The sequence below is a fragment of the Staurois parvus genome, unplaced genomic scaffold (assembly GCF_062004578.1).
Source record: "Staurois parvus isolate SC_StPar_1 unplaced genomic scaffold, SC_StPar_1.0 ptg000011l, whole genome shotgun sequence".
NCBI classification, from domain to species: Eukaryota; Metazoa; Chordata; class Amphibia; order Anura; family Ranidae; genus Staurois; species Staurois parvus.
In genome coordinates, this window is record NW_028317807.1 from 6833607 (window position 1) to 6855751 (window position 22145).

At 42.7% G+C, this 22145-nt stretch overlaps 1 protein-coding gene across 1 annotated transcript in view; it reads left to right on the forward strand.

Moving 5' to 3' along the window:
- The first annotated feature begins 1251 nt into the window (after positions 1-1251).
- Positions 1252-22145, forward strand: part of LOC149473738 (caspase-8-like) — a 124235-nt gene continuing 103341 nt past the window's right edge. Inside the window, exon 1 of the mRNA XM_089670360.1 lies at positions 1252-1348. The gene's annotated coding sequence lies outside the window, so the exon portion shown is untranslated. The remainder of the gene's footprint in view (positions 1349-22145) is intronic.

A 22145-nucleotide genomic window follows, 5' to 3' on the forward strand; every position in this document is an offset into this window, starting at 1 on the left:
TGCCAAGACCCTGAAACTGAGGTGCAGCATGGTGGCCAAGACCATACAGCGTTTTAACAGGACAGGTTCCACTCAGAACAGATCTTGCAATGGTCAACCAAAGTAGTTGAGTGCACGTGCTCAGCATCATATCCAGAGGTTGTCTTTGGGAAACAGACGTATGAGTGCTGTCAGCATTGCTGCAGAGGTGGAAGGGGTGGGGGGTCAACCTGTCAGTGCTCAGACCATATGCCACACACTGCATCAAATTGGTCTGCATGGCTGTCATCCCAGAAGGAAGCCTCTTCTAAAGATGATGCACAAGAAAGACATGGATTACTGGAACCATGTCCTGTGGTCTCATGAGACCAAGATAAACTTATTTGGTTCAGATGGTGTCAAGCGTGTGTGGCGGCAACCAGGTGAGGAGTACAAAGACAAGTGTCTTGCCTACAGTCAAGCATGGTGGTGGGAGTGTCATGGTCTGGGGCTGCATGAGTGCTGCCAGTACTGGGGAGCTACAATTCATTGAGGGAACCCTGAATGCCAACATGTACTGTGACATACTGAAGCAGAGCATGATCCCCTCCTTTCAGATACTGGGTCGCAGGGCAGTATTCCAACATAATAATGACCCCAAGCACACCTCCAAGACGACCACTGCCTTGCTAAAGAAGCTGAGGGTAAAGGTGATGGACTGGCCAAGCATGTCTCCAGACCTAAACCCTATTGAACATCTGTGGGGCATCCTCAAACCAAAAGGTGGAGGAGTGTAAGGTCTCTAACATCCACCAGCTCTGTGATGTGGTCATGGAGAAGTGGAAGAGGACTCCAGTGGCAACCTGTGAAGCTCTGGTGAACTCCATGCCCAAGAGGGTTACGGCAGTGCTGGAAAATAATGGTGGCCACACAAAATATTGACACTTTGGGCCCAATTTGGACATTTTCACTTAGAGGTGTACTCATTTTGTTGCCAGCGGTTTAGACATTAATGGCTGTGTTGCGTTATTTTAAGGGAACAGCAAATTTACACTGTTATACAAGCTGTACACTCACTACTTTACATTGTAGCAAAGTGTCATTTCTTCAGTGTTGTCACATGAAAAGATAGAATAAAATATTTACAAAAATGTGAGGGGTGTACTCACTTCTAGGAGATACTGTATACTGAGTCATATACTGGGGCGTAATATATAATGCATTACATGTGGTTTACATGCTGAACTAAACATGACTCATTAAGATCTACCTACTCTGCAACTACATAATCCACAGCTCTGCAGCTCTGTCTGTTAGCTTACAGTCTACACGGAAGTGGGTGGAGGAGATTTCTTATTTGCTGCACTGCGGAATGTTCTCCTTACTGTTGGTACGTGTTTTTCCTGTATATACAACTTTGCTATGTTTCATTTCCCCTAACTTTTAATGCAGTGTAACATGTTACTTTTGTATAATCAGAAATGCAGGAAGTATAACACATCAGATGGACCAGTTTGCATGCTTTGTGCAATTAATGGCTTGAACAGTCCAAAGCCATGATAACTGGAAGTTGCAGCGGAATCACAAACGCTTGCCCAACGTTTCCACACAGTGATTAAAACCTGTTCTCCTTATCTAGTTGTAAGATTTAGGATGTGGATACCTCCCTTTGCGATTAATAGATTACTATGTTAAATCAGTACTTTTGTTTACAAGTGCTTAAATGCTTTTCTCAGGAGCTTGCATGTTACATCATAGAATAGGGCAACAGCATTAAAAGAAATATCTAGAACTTCTTGTATTTTGTTTCCTAACATGTTAAGTATAGTTGTGAGTGTACTGTCAATTTTACGAGACCAGAAAAGCTGACCGTTAAAGATAAAGCAAATGTTCATCTATGCAGCAATATACCCACAGTACTATGAAATTACCTTTATGGCAAAATATTATCAGGGCTCCAAGGCTTAATCTAAATCATGAGAACATACCCATATATTTTAGACACAAAAACCTCCATAAATTCATATATCCAGCAAATTCAAGTATACAGTGCCAGTCACCTACAAAACGTATTGCACGCACACACACAAAATACAAATGTAAAATGATGGCTGTGATGCGGTCTTAAAGTGGAGCTCCATACAAAAGGGGAAGTTCCACTTTAAGGCTTCACCCCCCCGGGTACCTGATTTTTACAAGTACCTGCTCTCACTTCCCTCACTTCATTTTAGATACACAGAATGTAACTAGATACTAACACTTAATAGGTAAAGTTGATCCAGGGAATATCCTCTCGGATTGCCTCTCGGGGGATCAGCAAGGAATTTTTTTTCCCTTACAGGAGCAAATTGGATGATGCTTTGCTGTGTTTTTTTTTGCCTTCCTCTGGATCAACTGTGGGTGTAGGATTATAACTTTTTTTTTTTAATGAATGAACTGGATGGACTATTGTCTTTATTCAACCGGACTAACTATGTACAGTAGGGCAAAAAAATATTTAGTCAGCCACCAATTGTGCAAGTTCTCCCACCTAAAAAGATGAGAGAGGCCTGTAATTGGCATCATAGGTAGACCTCAACTATGAGAGACAAAATGAGAAAATCACATTGGCTGATTTGGAAAGAATTTATTTGCAAATTATAGTGGAAAATAAGTATTTGGTCACCTACAAACAAGCAAGATGTCTGGCTCTCACAGACCTGTACCTTCTTCTTAAAGAGGCTCCTCTGTCCTGTACTCATTACCTGTATCAATGGCATCTGTTTGAATTTGTTATCAGTATAAAATACACATGTCCACAACCTCAAACAGTCACACTCCAAACTCCACTATGGTGAAGACCAAAGAGCTGTCGAAGGACACCAGAAACAAAATTGCAGACCTGCACCAGGCTGGGAAGACTGAATCTGCAATAGGCAAGCAGCTTGGTGTGAACAAATCAACTGTGGGAGCAATAATAAGAAAATGGAAGACATACAAGACCACTGATAATCTCCCTCAATCTGGGGCTCCACGCAAGATCTCACCCCGTGGGGTCAAAATGATCACAAAAACGGTGAGTAAAAATCCCAGGACCACACGGGGGGACCTAGTGAATGACCTGCAGAGAGCTGGGACCAACGTAACAAAGGCTATCATCAGTAACACACTACGCCGCCAGGGACTCAGATCCTGCAGTGCTAGACATGTCCCCCTGCTTAAGCCAGTACATGTCCGGGCCCATCTGAAGTTTGCTAGAGAGCATTTGGATGATCCAGAAGAGGATTGGGAGAATGTCATATGGTCAGATGAAACCAAAATAGAACTGTTTGGTAGAAACACAACTCGTCGTGTTTGGAGGAGAGAGAATGCTGAGTTGCATCCAAAGAACACCATACCTACTGTGAAGCATGGGGGTGGCAACATCATGCTTTGGGGCTGTTTCTCCACAAAGGGACAAGGACGACTGATCCATGTACAGGACAGAATGAATGGGGCCATGTATCGTGAGATTTTGAGTGCAAACCTCCTTCCATCAGCAAGGGCATTGAAGATGAAACGTGGCTGGGTCTTCCAACATGACAATGATCGATCCCAAACATACTGCCCGGGCAACGAAGGAGTGGCTTCGTAAGAAGCATTTCAAGGTCCTGGAGTGGCCTAGCCAGTCTCCAGATCTCAACCCCATAGAAAACCTTTGGAGGGAGTTGAAAGTCCATGTTGCCCAGCGACAGCCCCAAAACATCACTGCTCTAGAGGAGATCTGCATGGAGGAATGGGCCAATATACCAGCAACAGTGTGTGCCAACCTTGTGAAGACTTACAGGAAACGTTTGACCTCTGTCATTGCCAACAAGGGATATATAACAAAGTATTGAGATGAACTTTTGATATTGACCAAATACTTATTTTCCACCATAATTTGCAAATAAATTCTTTCCAAATCAGCCAATGTGATTGTCTGGATTTTTTTTTCTCCTTTTGTCTCTCATAGTTGAGGTCTACCTATGATGACAATTACAGGCCTCTCTCATCTTTTTAAGTGGGAGAACTTGCACAATTGGTGGCTGACAAAATACTTTTTTGCCCCCCTGTATATGAAAGTGACAATTGTGATGAGAATAGAACAGGAGGCCTCAGAGGAAGTAGAGGAAAAGAGGAGCAAGGGAAAAGGAAGGGACTAGAAGATTCTTTAGCAGCTATAATCGCTCTGATTTTTTTATTGGCAGTTAAGACACTGTCACATACAGGCAATGTTACAGCAGAAATTTGCCTTACATAACTTCTATTAGAGAAATTCTGCATATCACACAAGTGTGTGGGAAGGAATCAACAATCAACAACTCCTCCACACAGTGTGATTCCTGAAGGGGCCTTTGGACAAGTGTAGTATCTTTATGATCTTCATTAACCACTTGCCCTCTTCAGGATTTACCCCATCCCCCCCTTCATGACCAGGCCATTTTTTGCGTTACGGTGCAAATGACAAGTCCATTTAACGGACAATTGCGCGGTCATGCAACACTTCACCCAAATGAAATGTATGTCCTTTTTTTCCCCCACAAATTGAACTTTCTTTCAGTGGTATTTGACTGCCTGTGCATTTTTTATTTTTTGCGCTATAAACAAAAAAAGACCGTCAATTTTGAGAAAAAAAACAATATTGTTGACTTTTTGCTATGAACCTCCCTAGCGGTCTTATTACAGTATGTCCATATTTCTGTGCTGAAAGCGGTACTTTTTTTTGCCTGGAAATATGTCATTTTTTTTATTGTAGGCCTGTAATTTTTAGGAATAACTTACTGAAATCTGTCCGAACAAGAGTCTAGTAAACATCATAGTCTAGTATGATAAAATTTGAAACAGGAAATCATAAATTATAATATAATAAATAATCATAAAAAATAATTGTGACAGGGGGTAGGCAGGACAGAACACACAAAGCAGATGGCAAACACACAAAGCTTTATTAAAGCAAATGACAGTCACTCAATTGGAGTCTGCAGGGAGCTTGGCAGTACCCGGTATGGGGCAGTAGCAAGGAGAGGGCTCAAAACAGTGTAATCCGGCCCCAGGGGCAAAGTTAGAGTCTCTACAACAGTTTGTAATCCAAGCAGGGAAACGGGGATAGGGTACAGAAACAGTTCAGGTAAATAAAGCAGAAGTGCATACACTCACGGCTCCGGCAGGGATGCCCGGGTTCACAGCAGACGACAGCCAGGGGGGCGACCCTTCTCAGCCCACAGCAGAGGGTCCTAGCAGCAGGGACCAGGCTTGACTCTCCAGCAAGCAGTATGCCAGTACTCCGGGGTGCAAAGCAAGGGCAGTATAACAGCAAGTACTTGCCCTGAGTCCTGAGTATTCATAGCATAGTCAGTGGGTAATAATTCTCCCAAGCCTGGGCTAATGCAGGGTGTCATCGGGTAGCAATTCTCTCCCAAATCCTGGGTACTTGCAGAGTGGCAGCTGGCGTTATTTCTCCCCCAAATCCTGGGTACTTGCAGAGTGGCAGCTGGCGTTATTTCTCCCCCAAATCCCTGGGTAATTGCAGAGTGGCAACTGGCGTTATTTCTCCCCCAAATCCCGGGGTAATTGCAGAGTGGCCGCGATAGTCTCACCGCAGCAGAGACCTCTCTGTGGCTGGGCAGTGGAACGAACGAACGGGGAGCCCGGCATCGGCCTTTTTAAGCCGATGCAGGATGCTCCCTGGTCGTCCTGGCAACTGTGGGCGGGCCATGGGCAGCGTGCCTTGTTCGCCCGGCAACGAGGCATGCCCCCCTTGACATGGGCCACGCTCTCGAGAGCGCGTCCTTTGTCTGTCGGTATCTGCAAGCGCAGGAACTTTCATGACCGAGCTGCAGATGTCGGGGCCGTGTGGCGTCAGGGTGAATCACCATGGGAGGTCGCACCTCTCCGTGGAGAGGTGTGAACCTCACTGCAGGGAAACTATCTTCCTCCCTCCAGCCGAGCCTTTTGACATAAAGGGACACTTTTTGGACTCCATGGACTTTTCTCAGTTTCCAGGCAGAAAGAACAATAAAAATGCAGACAGGGCACAGGACAAGTCACTAGGGACAAAATGTATGTGAAATGCTTTGAAACAGTAATGTTATACTATGTGATTTTAGTGTATTTAGTTAACGTCACTTTTTAAAAATTTTTAATTTCCCTCCGGTTCCGGCCCCCGTACGTCCCGAAACCTGCAGGGACTGGAACCCGGAAGACGGATGCTGGTTTTGGCCAGAGGAGATGGCCGGGGGCGCTGCAGGGGACACATCGCAGGAGCGCAGGACAAGGTAAGTGATCGAGGAAATCCCAGAGCAACGCTGCAGGGTAATCCTGAGTGTAACTCGGGGTTACCACTTTTGGCACTGATAATTAACCCCGAGCTACACTCTGGAATACCGCCAGGAAGGTTAAACATGTCCAGTAAAAAAATGTAAAAAATCTAATTTCGTCATAAATGTAGGCCAAAATGTATTCTGCTACATGTCTTTGCTAAAAAAAAATCCCAATATGTGTAAATGAATTGCTTTACATGAAAGTTATAGCGTTTAGAAATGACTGTAGAGATAATGGGATTTTTTTTTCTACTAGTAATGGCGGCGATCAGCGACTTTTATCGAGACTGCGGCGGACATTCTGACACTAGGGGGGAACTAACTTGGTGTCATTGACACCCCAGGGATACCAATACAGTGATCAGTGCTATAAAAAAGCACTGACACTGTACTAATGACACTGGGCAGGAAGGGGTTAATGTGAGGGGCTATCAAAGGGTTAACTGTGTACTGGGAGTGTTTTACTAGGGGGCAGGGGGGTGTTGTTCACTGTAAGCACACTGATCGGGATGACTGTACTGTGCACAGCCATCCTGAGCAGTGTGCTCGAGCTGACAGGGAGGAAGATTGTTTGTAAACAAAACAATGTTCCACCCTGTTGGAGATGCTCGGTAATCACCGGGCGCTGGCGGGTAATTACTGGGCAGACCCCAGTGATTGACATCCACAGCCGCAAATGGCAGTGCGGATAGGGTGCAGGCATGGCTTGCGCGTTTCCTACCCAGAAATGCAGAATGATGTATATATATGTGATCCTGCACACAGGTGCCGCCCTATAGCAGTATATCTATAGGGCGGTCCTTAAGCGGTTAAAGTATAACTAAAGGCAAAATGTATTTCTCATTTTTGATAGCGAAAAATAGGGTTATAACTCCAGTCAGGTTTTTTGCCATCTACAGTATATTTCAGTGGTTAGCACTTCTGCCTAGCACTAGGGTCGTTGGTTCAAATCCCAAGCCATGACACTACCTGCCTGGAGTTTGCATGTTCTCCCTATGTCTGCGTTGGTTTCCTCAGGATACTCCAGTTTCCTCTCACATTCCAAAGACATGCTGGAAGGTTATTTGGCTCCTGTCTAAATTGGCCCTCATATGAATGTGAGTTAAGGATAGATTGTAAGCTCCTTGAGAGTTTGGGCCTGATGTGAACATACAATATATATTTGTAAAGTGCTGCATAAATTGACGGTGCTTTATAACTACCTGTCATAAATAAATAATGTTTTATTGAGGAGATTTCCCTTCAATTCATGTCTTATAGCCAAAACAGGAAGTGAGAGGAAATCCATCCAAAGTGAGCTAATCCCTTGGTTGTCACCCTGGTCACCAGAACTAGTGTTCACATTGGGAGACATCCCCTCTATTACTCTTCTGGTGACAACTCAAAATTTTGGATTTTCTTTTACCTCCTGTAATAAAGATAAACATGATAAATAGAGAAGGTGAATATTCCTAATGGGGGAACCGACAGCATTGAAAACCTGCCAGATGTTTGATTCTTCTCCACTCTATCCAAAACTAAAAAAAATTTTGCCTTTAATTATACTTTAAGAGTTCTCATGGGGTGCCTGTGGACCTCCATTTACTTCTATGATGCAGTGGACATGTCATTGGGTTCAGTTCTAAATTTTATTCCTACAGCTCTTTTGTTCCGTCCTTTTGAAATCTTTGTTGGGATGCACAGTTCTGCATGTGATTGTATTCTACATGATGAGATGATATTGTTCTCCCTAAAGACAGCGTACACATCTTCCACACACAGGACTACAGTAAAATGGTACCAAACTCCTCCCATTCATGTAATTTCCGGTTTCAAAGTACCGTGATATTAAGTCACTAGGAACCCAAAGGACTCCTGGGATACAGAACACGACATCCCAGGAGACCTTGCGATTCACCCTACAACGTCATCGCCTAGGCGGCACGGACCGGAGCTGCAGTCCTAAAAATGGATTTAAAGGTATTTATAATACGGAACAAAAAACAAATTATCCAAATCGTGCTTTACAACACAGGTACAATGTACAGAGATGCACTTTAAAAAATGGGTAGAACTCCGCTTTAAATACAATTACAACATTAAGTAAATGTAATTTTGCATTTTGTAGGCCTAAGGCTAAAGAACATGTGTGCTGTGTGCGTTCAATGAATTACTTTTTGAGTCATTTAAGTATACAGTGGGGATCGAAAGTTTGGGCACCCCAGCTAAAAATTTGTATTAATGTGCATAAAGAAGCCAAGGAAAGATGGAAAAATCTCCAAAAGGCATCAAATTACAGATTAGACATTCTTATAATATGTCAACAAAAGTTAGATTTTATTTCCATCATTTACACTTTCAAAAAAACAGAAAACGAAAAAATGGCGTCTGCAAAAGTTTGGGCACCCTGCAGAATTTATAGCATGCACTGCCCCCTTTGCAAAGCTGAGACCTGCCAGTGTCATGGATTGTTCTCAACCATCCTCTGGGAAGACCAGGTGATGTCAATCTCAAAGGTTTTAAATGCCCAGACTCATCTGACCTTGCCCCAACAATCAGCACCATGGGTTCTTCTAAGCAGTTGTCTAGAAAACTGAAACTGAAAATAGTTGACACTCACAAAGCTGGAGAAGGCTATAAGAAGATAGCAAAGCGTTTTCAGATGTCAATATCCTCTGTTCGGAATGTAATTAAGAAATGGCAGTCATCAGGAACAGTGGAAGTTAAAGCAAGATCTGGAAGACCAAGAAAAATATCAGACAGAACAGCTCGCAGGATTGTGAGAAAAACAATTCAAAACCCACGTTTGACTGCACGATCCCTCCAGAAAGATCTGGCAGACACTGGAGTTGTGGTACACTATTCCACTATAAAGAGATACTTGTACAAATATGGTCTTCATGGAAGAGTCATCAGAAGAAAACCTCTTCTACGTCCTCACCACAAAAATCATTGTTTGAACTTTGCAAATGAACATATAGACAAGCCTGATGCATTTTGGAAACAAGTTCTGTGGACCGATGGGGTTAAAATTGAACTTTTTGGCCGGAATGAGCAAAGGTACGTTTGGAGAAGAAGGGGCACAGAATTTAATGAAAAGAACCTCTGTCCAACTGTTAAGCATGGGGTTGGATCAATCATGCTTTGGGGTTGTGTTGCAGCCAGTGGCACAGGGAACATCTCACGAGTAGAAGGAAAAATGGATTCAATAAAATTTCAGCAAATTTTGGATGGTAACTTGATGCCATCTGTGAAAAAGCTGAAGTTAAAGAGAGGATGGCTTCTACAAATGGATAATGATCTCAAACACACCTCGAAATCCATGGGGGATTACATCAAGAGGCGTAAACTGAAGGTTTTGCCATGGCCTTCACAATCTCCTGACCTCAACATGATTGAAAATCTATGGATAGACCTTAAGAGCAGTGCGTGACAGACAGCCCAGAAATCTCAAAGAACTGGAAGACTTTTGTAAGGAAGAATGGGCAAAGATACCTCAAACAAGAATTGAAAGACTCTTGGCTGGCTACAAAAAGCGTTTACAAGCTGTGATACTTGCCAAAGGGGGCAGTACAAGATATTAACTCTGCAGGGTGCCCAAACTTTTGCAGACGCCATTTTTTTGTTTTCTGTTATTTTGAAAGTGTAAATGACGGAAATAAAATCTAACTTTTGTTGACATATTATAAGAATGTCTAATCTGTAATTTGATGCCTTTTGGAGATATTTCCATCTTTCCTTGGCTTCTTTATGCACATTAATACAAATTTTTAGCTGGGGTGCCCAAACTTTCTATCCCCACCGTACATTGAAAATATAAGTGGAATTTCCTGTTTTTCTTTTTACTGAAAATGACACACTGCAAGAAACAAACATGTTACTTATCTCCGGGGAGATATATGTGAAGTAACACTGGTGACTAAGCTTTTTCCCAGAACAGGAGGGTAAGGTCCTCCTGAGCAAGATATGCTTAGGTAAGGTAAATGTAAATGAGATAATGTCTTCTATAAAAGATAATGTTAATCGGACTAAAAGGCTTTGGTATATGTAGCTCTTCAAAGTCTTATTACACATGAGAACAGTACGCAGGCTCTCTTACCTCCACTCCAATCCTTTTAAGAACTCAGGGAATGGACTTTACCGGCAGCACTGCTCAAGTCCCCTACTCAACTGAACTGTCATAGGGGCCGACTAATAAGGCTCCATGAACACGGGACGTTTGCAAAACACTTCTGAATGATGGAAACTGACTGCTGGAAAACGTAGGTTAAAAAAACATCTGTTCAGCTGCGTTTGCATACTGCGTTTATGAGCATTTGCGTTTAGAAGCTTTTTTTAAAATAACCTCAGGAGACCTTCCTAAATGCCCAGAGTGCACTGAAAAACAGTACAAAATTAACTATTTCAGACATTTTGAGAGAAATAGAGAGAGCAGAAGCAGAGAGAGCAGTATGTGTTGAGATTACCTATCTTTTCTGTTTGTATTCACTATGGATCCCATCATGAGCATAATGCGGAGCGTTCTACCATTTTTTCCTTCACGCAAAACCTGGAACTGACTGCGCTGCTGTACTAGGTCCAGTTAAATACATGGAAAACACTTTGCATGCATTTCTGAAAAAAGGCTCTGGAAAGCATTTGGATATGGAACAGTTAAAAAAAGCTTCTAAATGCAAATGCTTATAAACGCGGTTATTCACATTTACATGCATTTACAAGCGTTTGAAATGCTGATAAAATCTACTCCTGAAAGCAAGTTTGGTGCGTTCAAAAAAACGACTGTAAACTCAACTGCCTGTAAATGACTGTAAATGACGATGTGTATATGGACACATAGGAAGACATTAGGGAGAGTTCAGGGGCTGCTGAAAAAAACGCAGAAAATCTCCTAAACGTGAGTTTATCAGCTGCAGTGTACATGAACCCTTAGTGGGCATTTCATTATCCAGCAGGGGCGGACTGACCATTTGGAAACTCGGGCACTGCCCGAGGGCGCCCGGGGTCAGTGGGGGGCCCCATGAGATGCCCCTGGTACCTTTTTCATAGGCTTTTTTGAGTTTGGGCAAGGACACAGGGGCCCCATGGTTCCCTATTGCCCAGGGGCCCCATGAGTTGTTAGTCTGCCCCTGTTATCCAGTACCTGTGGCCTTATTCTGGAGGAGTCAAACCCTTTCTCTGCAAATTACTTCTTTCATGGTTTGCAAAATAAGTAACTCATCAGGTGGCACACACGCAAGCTAGAAAGGAATCCAAAATGTAATTAATGGACAACAAAATGTACAAGACCCTCACATCTATGATCCAAGCAGGGGAAGAGATTGATTGAGTAATGCAATTTGTCTCTGTATTCTCTCACAGTTTTTCACAGTTTCTGTCACGTTTTGACATGGTGTTGAATGCTGCACGATCCCGATATCATGCCTACATCATGAATACATGGCCGTGGGTGTTCACATTGCAATGTTTACTTTTTTCACAGAACTTTATTGAAATATCACAAGCGACATTTGAATTCTATACATTGCTGTCGTGGTTCACATCGCAGCCTGCTTCACTGAAAAAAAAGTGTTGCCTACTTTTCTATTATGCAACAAGGCTGTGCTGGAAATAGCACCACCGCATCTGGTGTAAATGGGCCTGACTCATCATGTCAGCAGATTCTTTTATCTCCCTCTACCGGGTTGCACACTTTTAGTTAGGAAGGAGTCTGCTGCTTGCAGCAATTTTCTCCAAGACACAGTCAAAACTAATTCAGAAATACCCTGCACATACCGAGCCAAAAGAGATTAACCACTTGCCTACCGGGCACTTATACCCCCTTCCTGCCCAGGCCGATTTTCAGCTTTAAACGCTGTCGCACTTTGAATGACAATTCCATGGTCATGCAATATTGTACCCATATGAAATTGTTATCTTTTTGGGGGGGTGTCTACTTTCCAAAAAGGGGTCGTTTTGGGGGGTGGGGCATATTATGCCCAGCATTAGACGTTTAAGCCACACATCACTCACTCTTCTAACCACCTGAAGACCAAGCCTTTTCTGACACTTTTTGTTCACATGAAAAAAAATCTGTATTTTTTGCTAGGAAATTAATTTAAACCCCCAAACATTATATATTTTTTTAAAGCAAACACCCTATTGAATAAAATGGTTGGTGCTGCAATGTTTTATGTCACATAGTACTCGCGCAGCGATTTTTTTAAAAAAAAAACACTTTTTTTACTTTTAATGCACAAAAACACAATATATTGGCCAATTATTTGGTAAAATGTAAAAGATGATGGTATGCCGAGTAAATAGATAACAAACATAACATGCTTTAAAACTGTGCATGCCCCGTGCAATGGCAACAAACTGCATATGTTTTTAATATCCATAGGCAACGTTTTAAAAGCCTTTACAAACTACCATTTTAGATTTACAGAGGAGGCCTAGTGCTAGAATTACTGCCCTTGATCTAACGTTCACGGCGATACCTCACATGCATGGTGCAACCGCTCTTTACATATCAGCACAGGGTCAACGGTGTGTGCGCACGCGGGGGGGCGAGGGTGCTTTTTTTTTTAAGTTATTTTGATTTTTTAAATTATTTTTACACTGTCCCTTTCATTTTTTTTATCACTTCTAGTGCTATTACAGGGAATGCAAATATCTCCTATAACTTCAATGGGCATTGTCATATATTCTTTTTTGAGAAATCTGGGGTCTATCAGGCTCTAGCTATCTCCTCTACCCTTACATTATCTAATCAAACCAAGATCGGTGTGATCAGATGCTTTCCAAATTTACAAATGGCGCTGTTTATATCCTGCGAAACTGAAGTGATGAAATGCTCGTAGCTTCCGATTTCTTAGACTATAGAGATGATTGGCACTATTCTGGTCTCCAATCACCTCTATGGTCAGCTGGCAGAAACAACGGCTACATTCTCAGGTTCCCCTGATGGCACGGGACTGCCCGAGCAGGCCTTGAAAGGCAGCGGGGAAGGGGGGGCATCATCTCCCGCTGCTTGTAAAAGCAATCCTGCAGCTAATTAGCCACTAGGATTGCTTTTACATGAAAGCCAATTGCCGGCTTTTATGTAAATACCAGGATGATGCCTGCAGCTGTAGGTATCATCCTGGTATAACCATTCAAAGTCCAGTGATGTACCAGTACGTCGCTTGTCCTTGTTGGGTATATATGCTATGTTCTTTTTTTTTTGTATGCAGTTCGTGGGCTGAATGAAAAAAAAGAGAAGAAATCTCTGCCAGAAAAAGTGTGTGGTATGCCCACCATTAGAATATACCGCCCTGCATCCACCCACTTCTAATGGTGGGCACACATTAGGTCACCCAGTGCCACATGTGCCAATTCCAAGATTGTACAAATGTCTAAATAGTGGCACGCTTGAATAAAAATTGTCCACATATAACTGGTACCCCATATGGAAAAAGGATGGCACCAAGTACCAAACTATTTTGCCACTGCTCCCCATGCAGTCTGGGCATCCGGGGGGGCTCCACGTGACTATCTTTTCCCTCGTAAATCCGAAACTTATATGTATAGCCTGCTGCCCTCTCACAGGTCTTATACATTTTGACCCCAAATATTTGGTTAAGGTGATTTACGAGGGGCCGAACAATGTGAAACCTGTCAAATTTAGGGTTACCCGAGGACGACAGAGTGTGTTGTAGTTGAAATGCATAAAACACATTATACTCTCATATCTATGCCTGGCCATGGCAGCAGAGAACACAAGCATATGATGAATCGGGTCTGTGGACCAATGCAACCGCAATTCATTTTTTTTAGTAGTGCCCATGTTGAGGGTTAGGCCCAAAAAAAATGTAAATTCGGAAACTGTAATGGGTTTCCATGCGAATGGTCTGGCAAGGTTTTAATTTGGGTTAGCGGGGATAAATTGTTGTGCATATAAATTGCCTTGATCCACAATCAATGCATAAAGATCTTCTGTGAAAAACAGCTCCAAAAAATCAAGGGGAGTCAAATTTGCTGTTTCCACCTGAATTCCGGGCTGGGTAGTAAATGGGGGAAGTACGGATGCTGAAGAATTTGTAGGCTGCCAATCAGGATTTGCAAGCACATCCGGAAGGATACTAGGGGGTCTACGGCCTGTGTATGAATTCTTGGTGGCTGCGGGACAATACTTGTGCTCGCCACCGCACCAGCTTGCACTGCACTTATGGGACTCGCCACATCACCAAGTGATACTGCAGTGCTGGTATGTGAAAGACCAGGATGCACTAGGCCGCTGGTGCTCGCCAGTTCACCAAAAGGTAGAGAAGCACTAGTACTGGCACTTTGTTACAAAATTTACTGGCAAGTTCTAACAAAGATCAGGCCTGATTCTGCGAACACTGTGGTTTTGTGTGCAATGTATCAAATGGCAGTGACCTACTGACACTGCACTTGCTGGGGGAGAAGGGGGGGTAAGTGTAGGGGCTAAACGCAGGTGCTAGAAGGTGCCAGGGCTGATCCCACTAACGTTGCATTTTTGGGGACACTATACTAATGTGAATGCTGGTATAGTGCTGATCTGATCAAAGATATTGATCCGTTCAAACACTATACTAGCAATAGAGGTTTATTGTGTATGAGCCTGTCCCTGGTAATCAAGGGGTTAAATGTGATTACTGGTGTACTGACAGGCAATCTGACGCTATCTGGGAGGGGCGTGAAAACTGCATACATGATACATGTATACATGATTTTGCGCACTCGTGCCACCCTGTAGCAGTATTTCTGCTATAGGGCGGTCAGGAAGCGGTTACAGAAACGGTTTGCGTTGTGGCGCTGCGTTACTTTAACTGACAATTGTGCGGTCATGCAATGCTGCACTCAAATTTATGTCCTTTTTTCCCCACTAATTGAGCTTTCTTTTGGTGGTATTTGATCGCCTGTGCGGTTTTTATTTTTTGCGCTATAAAAGAAATTTTGAGAAAAAAACAATATTTTGGACTTTTTGCTATAAAACATGTCCAGAATAAAAATTTAAAAATCAAATTTCGTCATAAATTTAGGCCAAAATGTATTCTGCGACATGTCTTTGCTAAAAAAAAATCCCAATATGCGTAAATTAATTGGTTTACGTAAAAGTTAGAGTTTACAAATCCTCGCCCCTTTTTGTATCCCTATACAGACAAGAATCCCCTAGTTTCACTCCATTTCACATCCAATGTCAGGACAATACAAATCCCCCCCCCCCCCCCAATGTCAGGACGGTACAGATCCCCCCCAAATGTCAGGTCAGTACAAATATCCTCGCAAATGTCAGGACGGTACAAATGTCCCCCAAATGTCAGGTTAGTACAAATCCCCCCCAAATGTCAGGACGGTACAAATGTCCCCCAAATATCAGGTCAGTACAAATACCCCCCAAATGTCAGGATGGTACAAATCCCCCCAAATGTTAGGTCGGTATAGATCCCTCCTAAATGTCAGGACAGTACAAATCCCCTCTAAATGTCAGGACAGTACAAATCCCCCCCTAGGTGTCAAGACGGTAGAAATACCCCCAAATGTCAGGACAGTACAAAATGTCCCCCAAATGTCAGGAAGGTACAAATACCCCCCAAATGTCAGGAAAGTACAAATCCCACCCAAATGTCAGCACAGTACAAATTCTCCCCTAAATGCCAGGGCGGTACAAATCCCCCCTAAATGTCAAGATGGTAGAAATACCCCCAAATGTCAGGACAGTGCAAATATCCCCCAAATGTCAGGACAGGACAAATTTCCCCCCCCACATGTTAGGACAGTAGAAATACCCCCAAATGTCAGGAGAGTAGAAATACCCCCCAAATGTCAGGACAGTACAAATCCCCCCAAATGTCAGGACAGCAGAAATACCCCCAAATGTAAGCACAGTACAAATACCCCCCAGATGTCAGGATGGTGCAAATACCCCCCAGATGTCAGGATGGTGAAAATATCCCCAGATGTCAGGATGGTGCAAATATCCCCCATATGTCAGTACAGTACAAATACCCCCCAAATGTCAGGATGGTATAAATCCCCCCAAATGTCAGACAGTGCTAATATCCCCCAAATGTCAGGACAGGACAAATCTCCCAAATGTCAGGACAGGACAAATACCCCCCAATGGCCTCTTTTTGGAAAGTAGACAGTCTGAGATAATTAGCAGGAGGCATTGCAAGTTTTTTGAAGTTGTAATTTGTCACAAATTTTTGAAAAATTAAGACATTTTTTTTTAAATTGTTTATTTTACAATTTGTTTTTTATATACTGTCACCAGTGCAGTAGAGTGTGATCACATAACTGGTGTGGCGGTGATCAGGATTTCTGACTAGTGACAGCATGTAAAAAATAAATTAATTAATTTTCAATTTATTTTTTTTTACAATTTTTTTTAACAATATAATGTTACCATAATAACATTGTACTACTCTGGGAAAGTGATCAAGATTTTTTTTTATACACATTATGATTGCTTATACCAGTGAATTTCACTGTTATAAGCAACCATTTTTACTGAATGAAATTGATTGATTCAACGTTTACTATTGTGGCTAGTTGTGACTGGCTCTGTCTGTACCATATGATTGCTGTGACCAATCACAGAGATCAACACGATAGTACACAATGGATGGCATGAATGAATGCTATCCATTGTGTATAACTGTCATGTGATCTGCTGTGATTGGTCACAGCGATCACATGGTATGAGCAGTTGCTGGTACATTGATCGGTCATCTGGAGTGTCTGGTGAACACAGCGGGTAACAGATCTCGCCGCAGCGTGGACCTTTCCAGGAGGACATCATATGACATCCTCCTGGAATGGTGATGGCCCACCTGGCCATAATTTGACTATTTATAGCTGTTGCCCCTGTCAGCTGCCTTTAGAGCTCAAGGGGGAGAATGTGGTGGGGGGGTAAAAATGCAGCTCAGTAGCGAGCTGAACCCCCCCAGAATAAAAAAATATCTACAGCCCTGCATGCTACATTAGTGTGATGGTCACTGGGATTAATTACCCCCTTATAGATAGCTAAAAAGATCAATAATATCAGTGGAAACTTGTCAGTGGGTAGATATCTGTAAAAGTAATTGTGAAAAAGTAAAGTATCCCCACTACATATAACAAAGGATTAGACCATAGTGATATACAGGTAAAACTCGAAAAATCAGAATATCGTGCAAACGTTCATTTATTTCAGTAATGCAACTTAAAAGGTGAAACTAATATATGAGATAGACTCATTACATGCAAAGCAAGATAGTTCAAGCCGTGATTTGTCATAATTGTGATGATTATGGCTTACAGCTCATGAAAACCCCAAATCCACAATCTCAGAAAATTAGAATATTACATGCAATCAATAAAACAAGGATTGTACATAGAACAATATCAGACCTCTGAAAAGTATAAGCATGCATATGTACTCAGTACTTGGTTTGGGCCCCTTTTGCAGCAATTACTGCCTCAATGAGGTGTGGCATGGAAGCTATCAGCCTGTGGCACTGCTGAGGTGTTATGGAAGACCAGGATGCTTCAATAGCGGCCTTCAGCTCTTCTGGATTGTTCAGTCTCAGGTCTCTCATCTTTCTCTTGGCAATGCCCCATAGATTCTCTATGAGGTTCAGGTCAGGCGAGTTTGCTGGCCAATCAAGCACAGTAATCCCACAGTCATTGAACCAGGTTTTGGTGCTTTTGGCAGTGTGGGCAGGTGCCAAGTCCTGCTGTAAAATGAAGTCAGCATCCCCATAAAGCTCGTCTGCTGAAGGAAGCATGAAGTGCTCCAAAATCTCCTGGTAGACGGCTGCATTGACCCTGGACTTAATGAAGCACAGTGGACCAACACAGACTGTGGAAACTTCACACTGGACTTCAAGCATCTTGCAGCATGTGCCTCTCCATTCTTCCTCCATACTCTGGGTCCTTGGTTTCTTAATGAGATGCAAAAGTTGCTATCATCAGAAAAGAGGACTTTGAACCACTGAGCAACAGACCAGGTCTGTTTTTCTTTAGCCCAGGTAAGACACTTCTGATGTTGTTTGTTGTTCAGGAGCGGCTTGACAAGAGGAATACGACTTTTGAATCCCATGTCCAGGATCCGTCTGTGTGTGGTGGCTCTTGATGCACTGACTCCAGCCTCAGTCCACTCCTTGTGAAAGTCCCCAACACTTTTGAATGGCCTTTTCCTGACAATCTTCTCCAGGCTGCGGTCATCCATGCTGCTTGTGCACCTTTTTCTTTCACACTTTTCCCTTCCACATAACTGTCTATTAATGTGCTTTGATACAGCACTTTGGGAACATCCAACTTCTTTTGCAATTACCTTTTGAGGCTTTCCCTCCTTATGGAGGGTGTCAATGATGGTTTTCTGCACAACTGTCAGGTCAGCAGTCTTTCCCATGATTGTGATTCCTACTGAACCAGACTGAGAGACCATTTAAAGGCTCAGGAACCCTTTGCAGGGGTTATGGCTTAATTAGCTGATTAGAGTGGGACACTTTGAGCCTAGAATATTGCACCTTTTCACAATATTCTAATTTTCTGAGATTGTGGATTTGGGGTTTTCATGAGCTGTAAGCCATAATCATCATAATTATGACAAATCACATCTTGAACTATCTTGCTTTGCATGTAATGAGTATATCTCATATATTAGTTTCACCTTTTAAGTTGCATTACTGAAATAAATGAACTTTTTGCACGATATTCTAATTTTTTGACTTTCACGTGTAGATATACATTGTATTATGTTTGGATTGATTGGTAGGGTTTTTTTATGCAGCAAATGGTGTATATGTTTGTATATTCACAAAAAGGTCTCTAAAAATGGGGAGAAATGACAGGGGAACATAAGTATATTTTACTACATATAATGGGGTGGATTTACTAAATGAATGAAGTTGATTTACTAAAGGCACATAGCCTGAGCACTTTGCAAGTGAGATTGCTCCAGAACTTAGTAAATGAAGGGAGCTCTGCTGACTTCCATCATCCAATCACGCTCAAGTAAAAATGCTGTTTTTTTCCTTGTATGTGATGTAAAGTGAAGCTTTACCTCATGTACTAAGCTCTGGAGAAACTTGCAAGTTGCATAATCTATTTGCCTTAAAGTAGAACTATAGGCAACATTTTTTTCATTTTGGATAGAGTAAGAGAGGGTTTTAACCCCTGTCTGTTTTTTTTAATTTGTTGCCATCTGTGTCCCCATTGGCAGATATCACCTCTGTTACTTTTCTGGTGACAACTGAAAAATTGGGATTTTCTTTTACTTTCACTTTCAATGATAATGGTAAACAGGACAAATAGAGAGAGTGAATCTCCCTAATGGGGATCCAAAAGAAAAAAAAGGGCAGATTCTGGCCATGTCCATTATTCACCACCAATGCAGATTACTTGTTATGAGTATTGTAAATATTGTAAATGTTTACATATAGTTTATACTGTTTAAATACAGACTGCCTTAGTTTATAATAGAAGTTTCTGTCATATCTGTTATTTTTGTCATAAAAATGTGCATGTGAATAAACTTTCCATCTTTTGTCAGTAAAAAAAGTCATGGGGGGTTGGCCTTGCTCCTACCTCTCCATGAAAAGACCATACCTCCTAGCAAGAAATTGTGTGTCCACTGATGGGGGTTAAGCAGAATCCAATAGGAGCTACCATCATGGTGGAGACCAAATGGAACTTTGAGTTGAGGGGTGATTGGATAGTGTGTAAGAAGGTGCCTACCAATTAGGCTGTGTAAGTTAGGGGTATTTGTGCTGCCCAGATGTGGGAAAGGGTTAATGTTTGCTCTTCCGGTTTCCATGGCTTTTATTGGCCTGTCTTCCTCCCTGTGTGACATATAAATAGGGGAAAGGATGGATCTGAGACAGCAAGGAGTTCTGGGGAGGACCACATGAGGTCTGCAGAAGCAAGATGTAGGCCCTGAAACCAGCGTATGTCCACCTAGGGAACCACCAGCAACAAATACTACATTTTATGGACTCACACCTGGACAGCTATGCCCGGGCAGCCACAAAGTAGTTAGTTAGAGGGCTGAGTTTTGCACTTTATCCTGTAACCTTGCAGACGTTATCGGTAAAGTTCCTTAAATTAGCCTTGAGTTTGGTCTGAAATTACTCTAAAAGGGTGCATGGTGATACATGGCATAAAAACAGGGCCTGTTGAAGCACGCACAGGATAGAAGAGGAAGTCCACACAAAGTATTAACTTGGCAGGAAAGATGGAGGAGTGTAGTTGCTATGGGTAACCATGAACTGATGGGAAGATAAAGCAGCAAGTCAGCAGCAGTACCTGGTGGAAATGACAAGTCCTTTGAAAGGGGTCGGTGTTCTGTCTCCTTCTCTAGCAGTCGGTCCCCTCTGAGCTGAAGCTGGGGAAGAACCCGTGATATGGATAAGTTAGATACCTTGCCACATGGTACAGGAGAGAGAAGAAGTTAAAGAGTGCATGTATGAGGTCCATGCTAGTGCACATTCTTTTACTGGGAGTGAGGTGGCAGGTTTACCCTGGAGTGGTGGATCGCTGGTCCCTCCTAAATGAAGTGCTTGTAAGGTGAGGTGTGTAGTGACACGGGACGACATGTTTTACAGAGAGACTCTGTAAGTCATATGGCTGCACACGGTGTACGGCTCACCTCTAAGCCGGGATTCTGCCTTAACATGAGCAGCTCTGACCACATCTACAGGCGCACTCTGCATACCGTGGCGATGTGACTCCCATGTGCATGTGCAGGAGTGAAGTCACCTTGGCCCAGCCATTCAAGTGGCCAAAAGATAGGAAACCCAGAAGGAAGACAGGGCAAAGATGGAAAGCGCCAGAGGAACATGACAGCACTGCACTGGAGGGTTCTGTTTTTTAGGTAGGTATGTCATAATGTACTAGTACGTAGTGCATACTAGTATATTATTATTTAAACCTGCAGGGGAGCCATGTTTTGTTTAATACCAAAACTTTACTACTGTTTTAATGTTGGCTCTCACATGAGCATGGCCTCGCCTGGTCCCAGGCATTGATGAGCACACACAAGAAGAGGTACCTTCACATGCACAGGCAACGGGCCCAACCCACAACTGATTCGGACTTTGTCTGTAGTACAAAAGAAGGTCCTGTTCCAGATTGCTAATCTAGGAACCTCTCTTGTTCAATTACCCCCTCAGCTGGCTATCGTAGGTCTTTAATAGTATTTTAAATGCAGTTTAATTAATAACTGTTTTTGACTTGGTATCAGCTTCTTGTAATCCCGGTGCAGCAGCAGCACCTAGACTAGGAAAGATAGAAGTAGCATTAGAAGCCAACCAGGTGCTCACAATGCTCATGTACAGTACACTGATGATCGTGCCCTCTCTAATCAAAGGTTGGGGCAAGGAGGTTACCAGGATGTTTTGCCTGCTGGCTATTTATTACAGGAGCAGTCATACCAAGAAAAAGAAGTTACTCTCTAGTATAAAAGCCTTGCATGAAAGTTTATTCATCTTTTTGGTGTATTGACTGCTCCTCTAGCCTCTAACACATTTCAGCTTAGTCGTACAGGAAGCTTTTGACTGAGTAGAATGCGATTGCTAGCAGAAGAGTATAAAGGTCAAGTGCAGATGTCATATTGCTGGAGAAGGACACACTAAAAAGTAAGGCTATGTTCACACTAGCTTTGTCAGCAGGCGTCAGACAGGCATTTGGGAAGCGTTTTTAACGCTTCTCAAATATCTATGAAAATTCTGCACATGGCAGCACACAGTGCTGTTCACAGTGAAGCGTTAGTTTCGCATCCAGTTGCGTCGCAGCAAAACTGATGCCTCATGTCAAGTCAGGAGGAGTTGAAGCCTCCCATTCAAGTTTATGGTGCTGCTCCTCAAATGCCTGATAGGCATTTGCGACGCGGTTGCGGAGCGTTAATACCATTTAACTTCA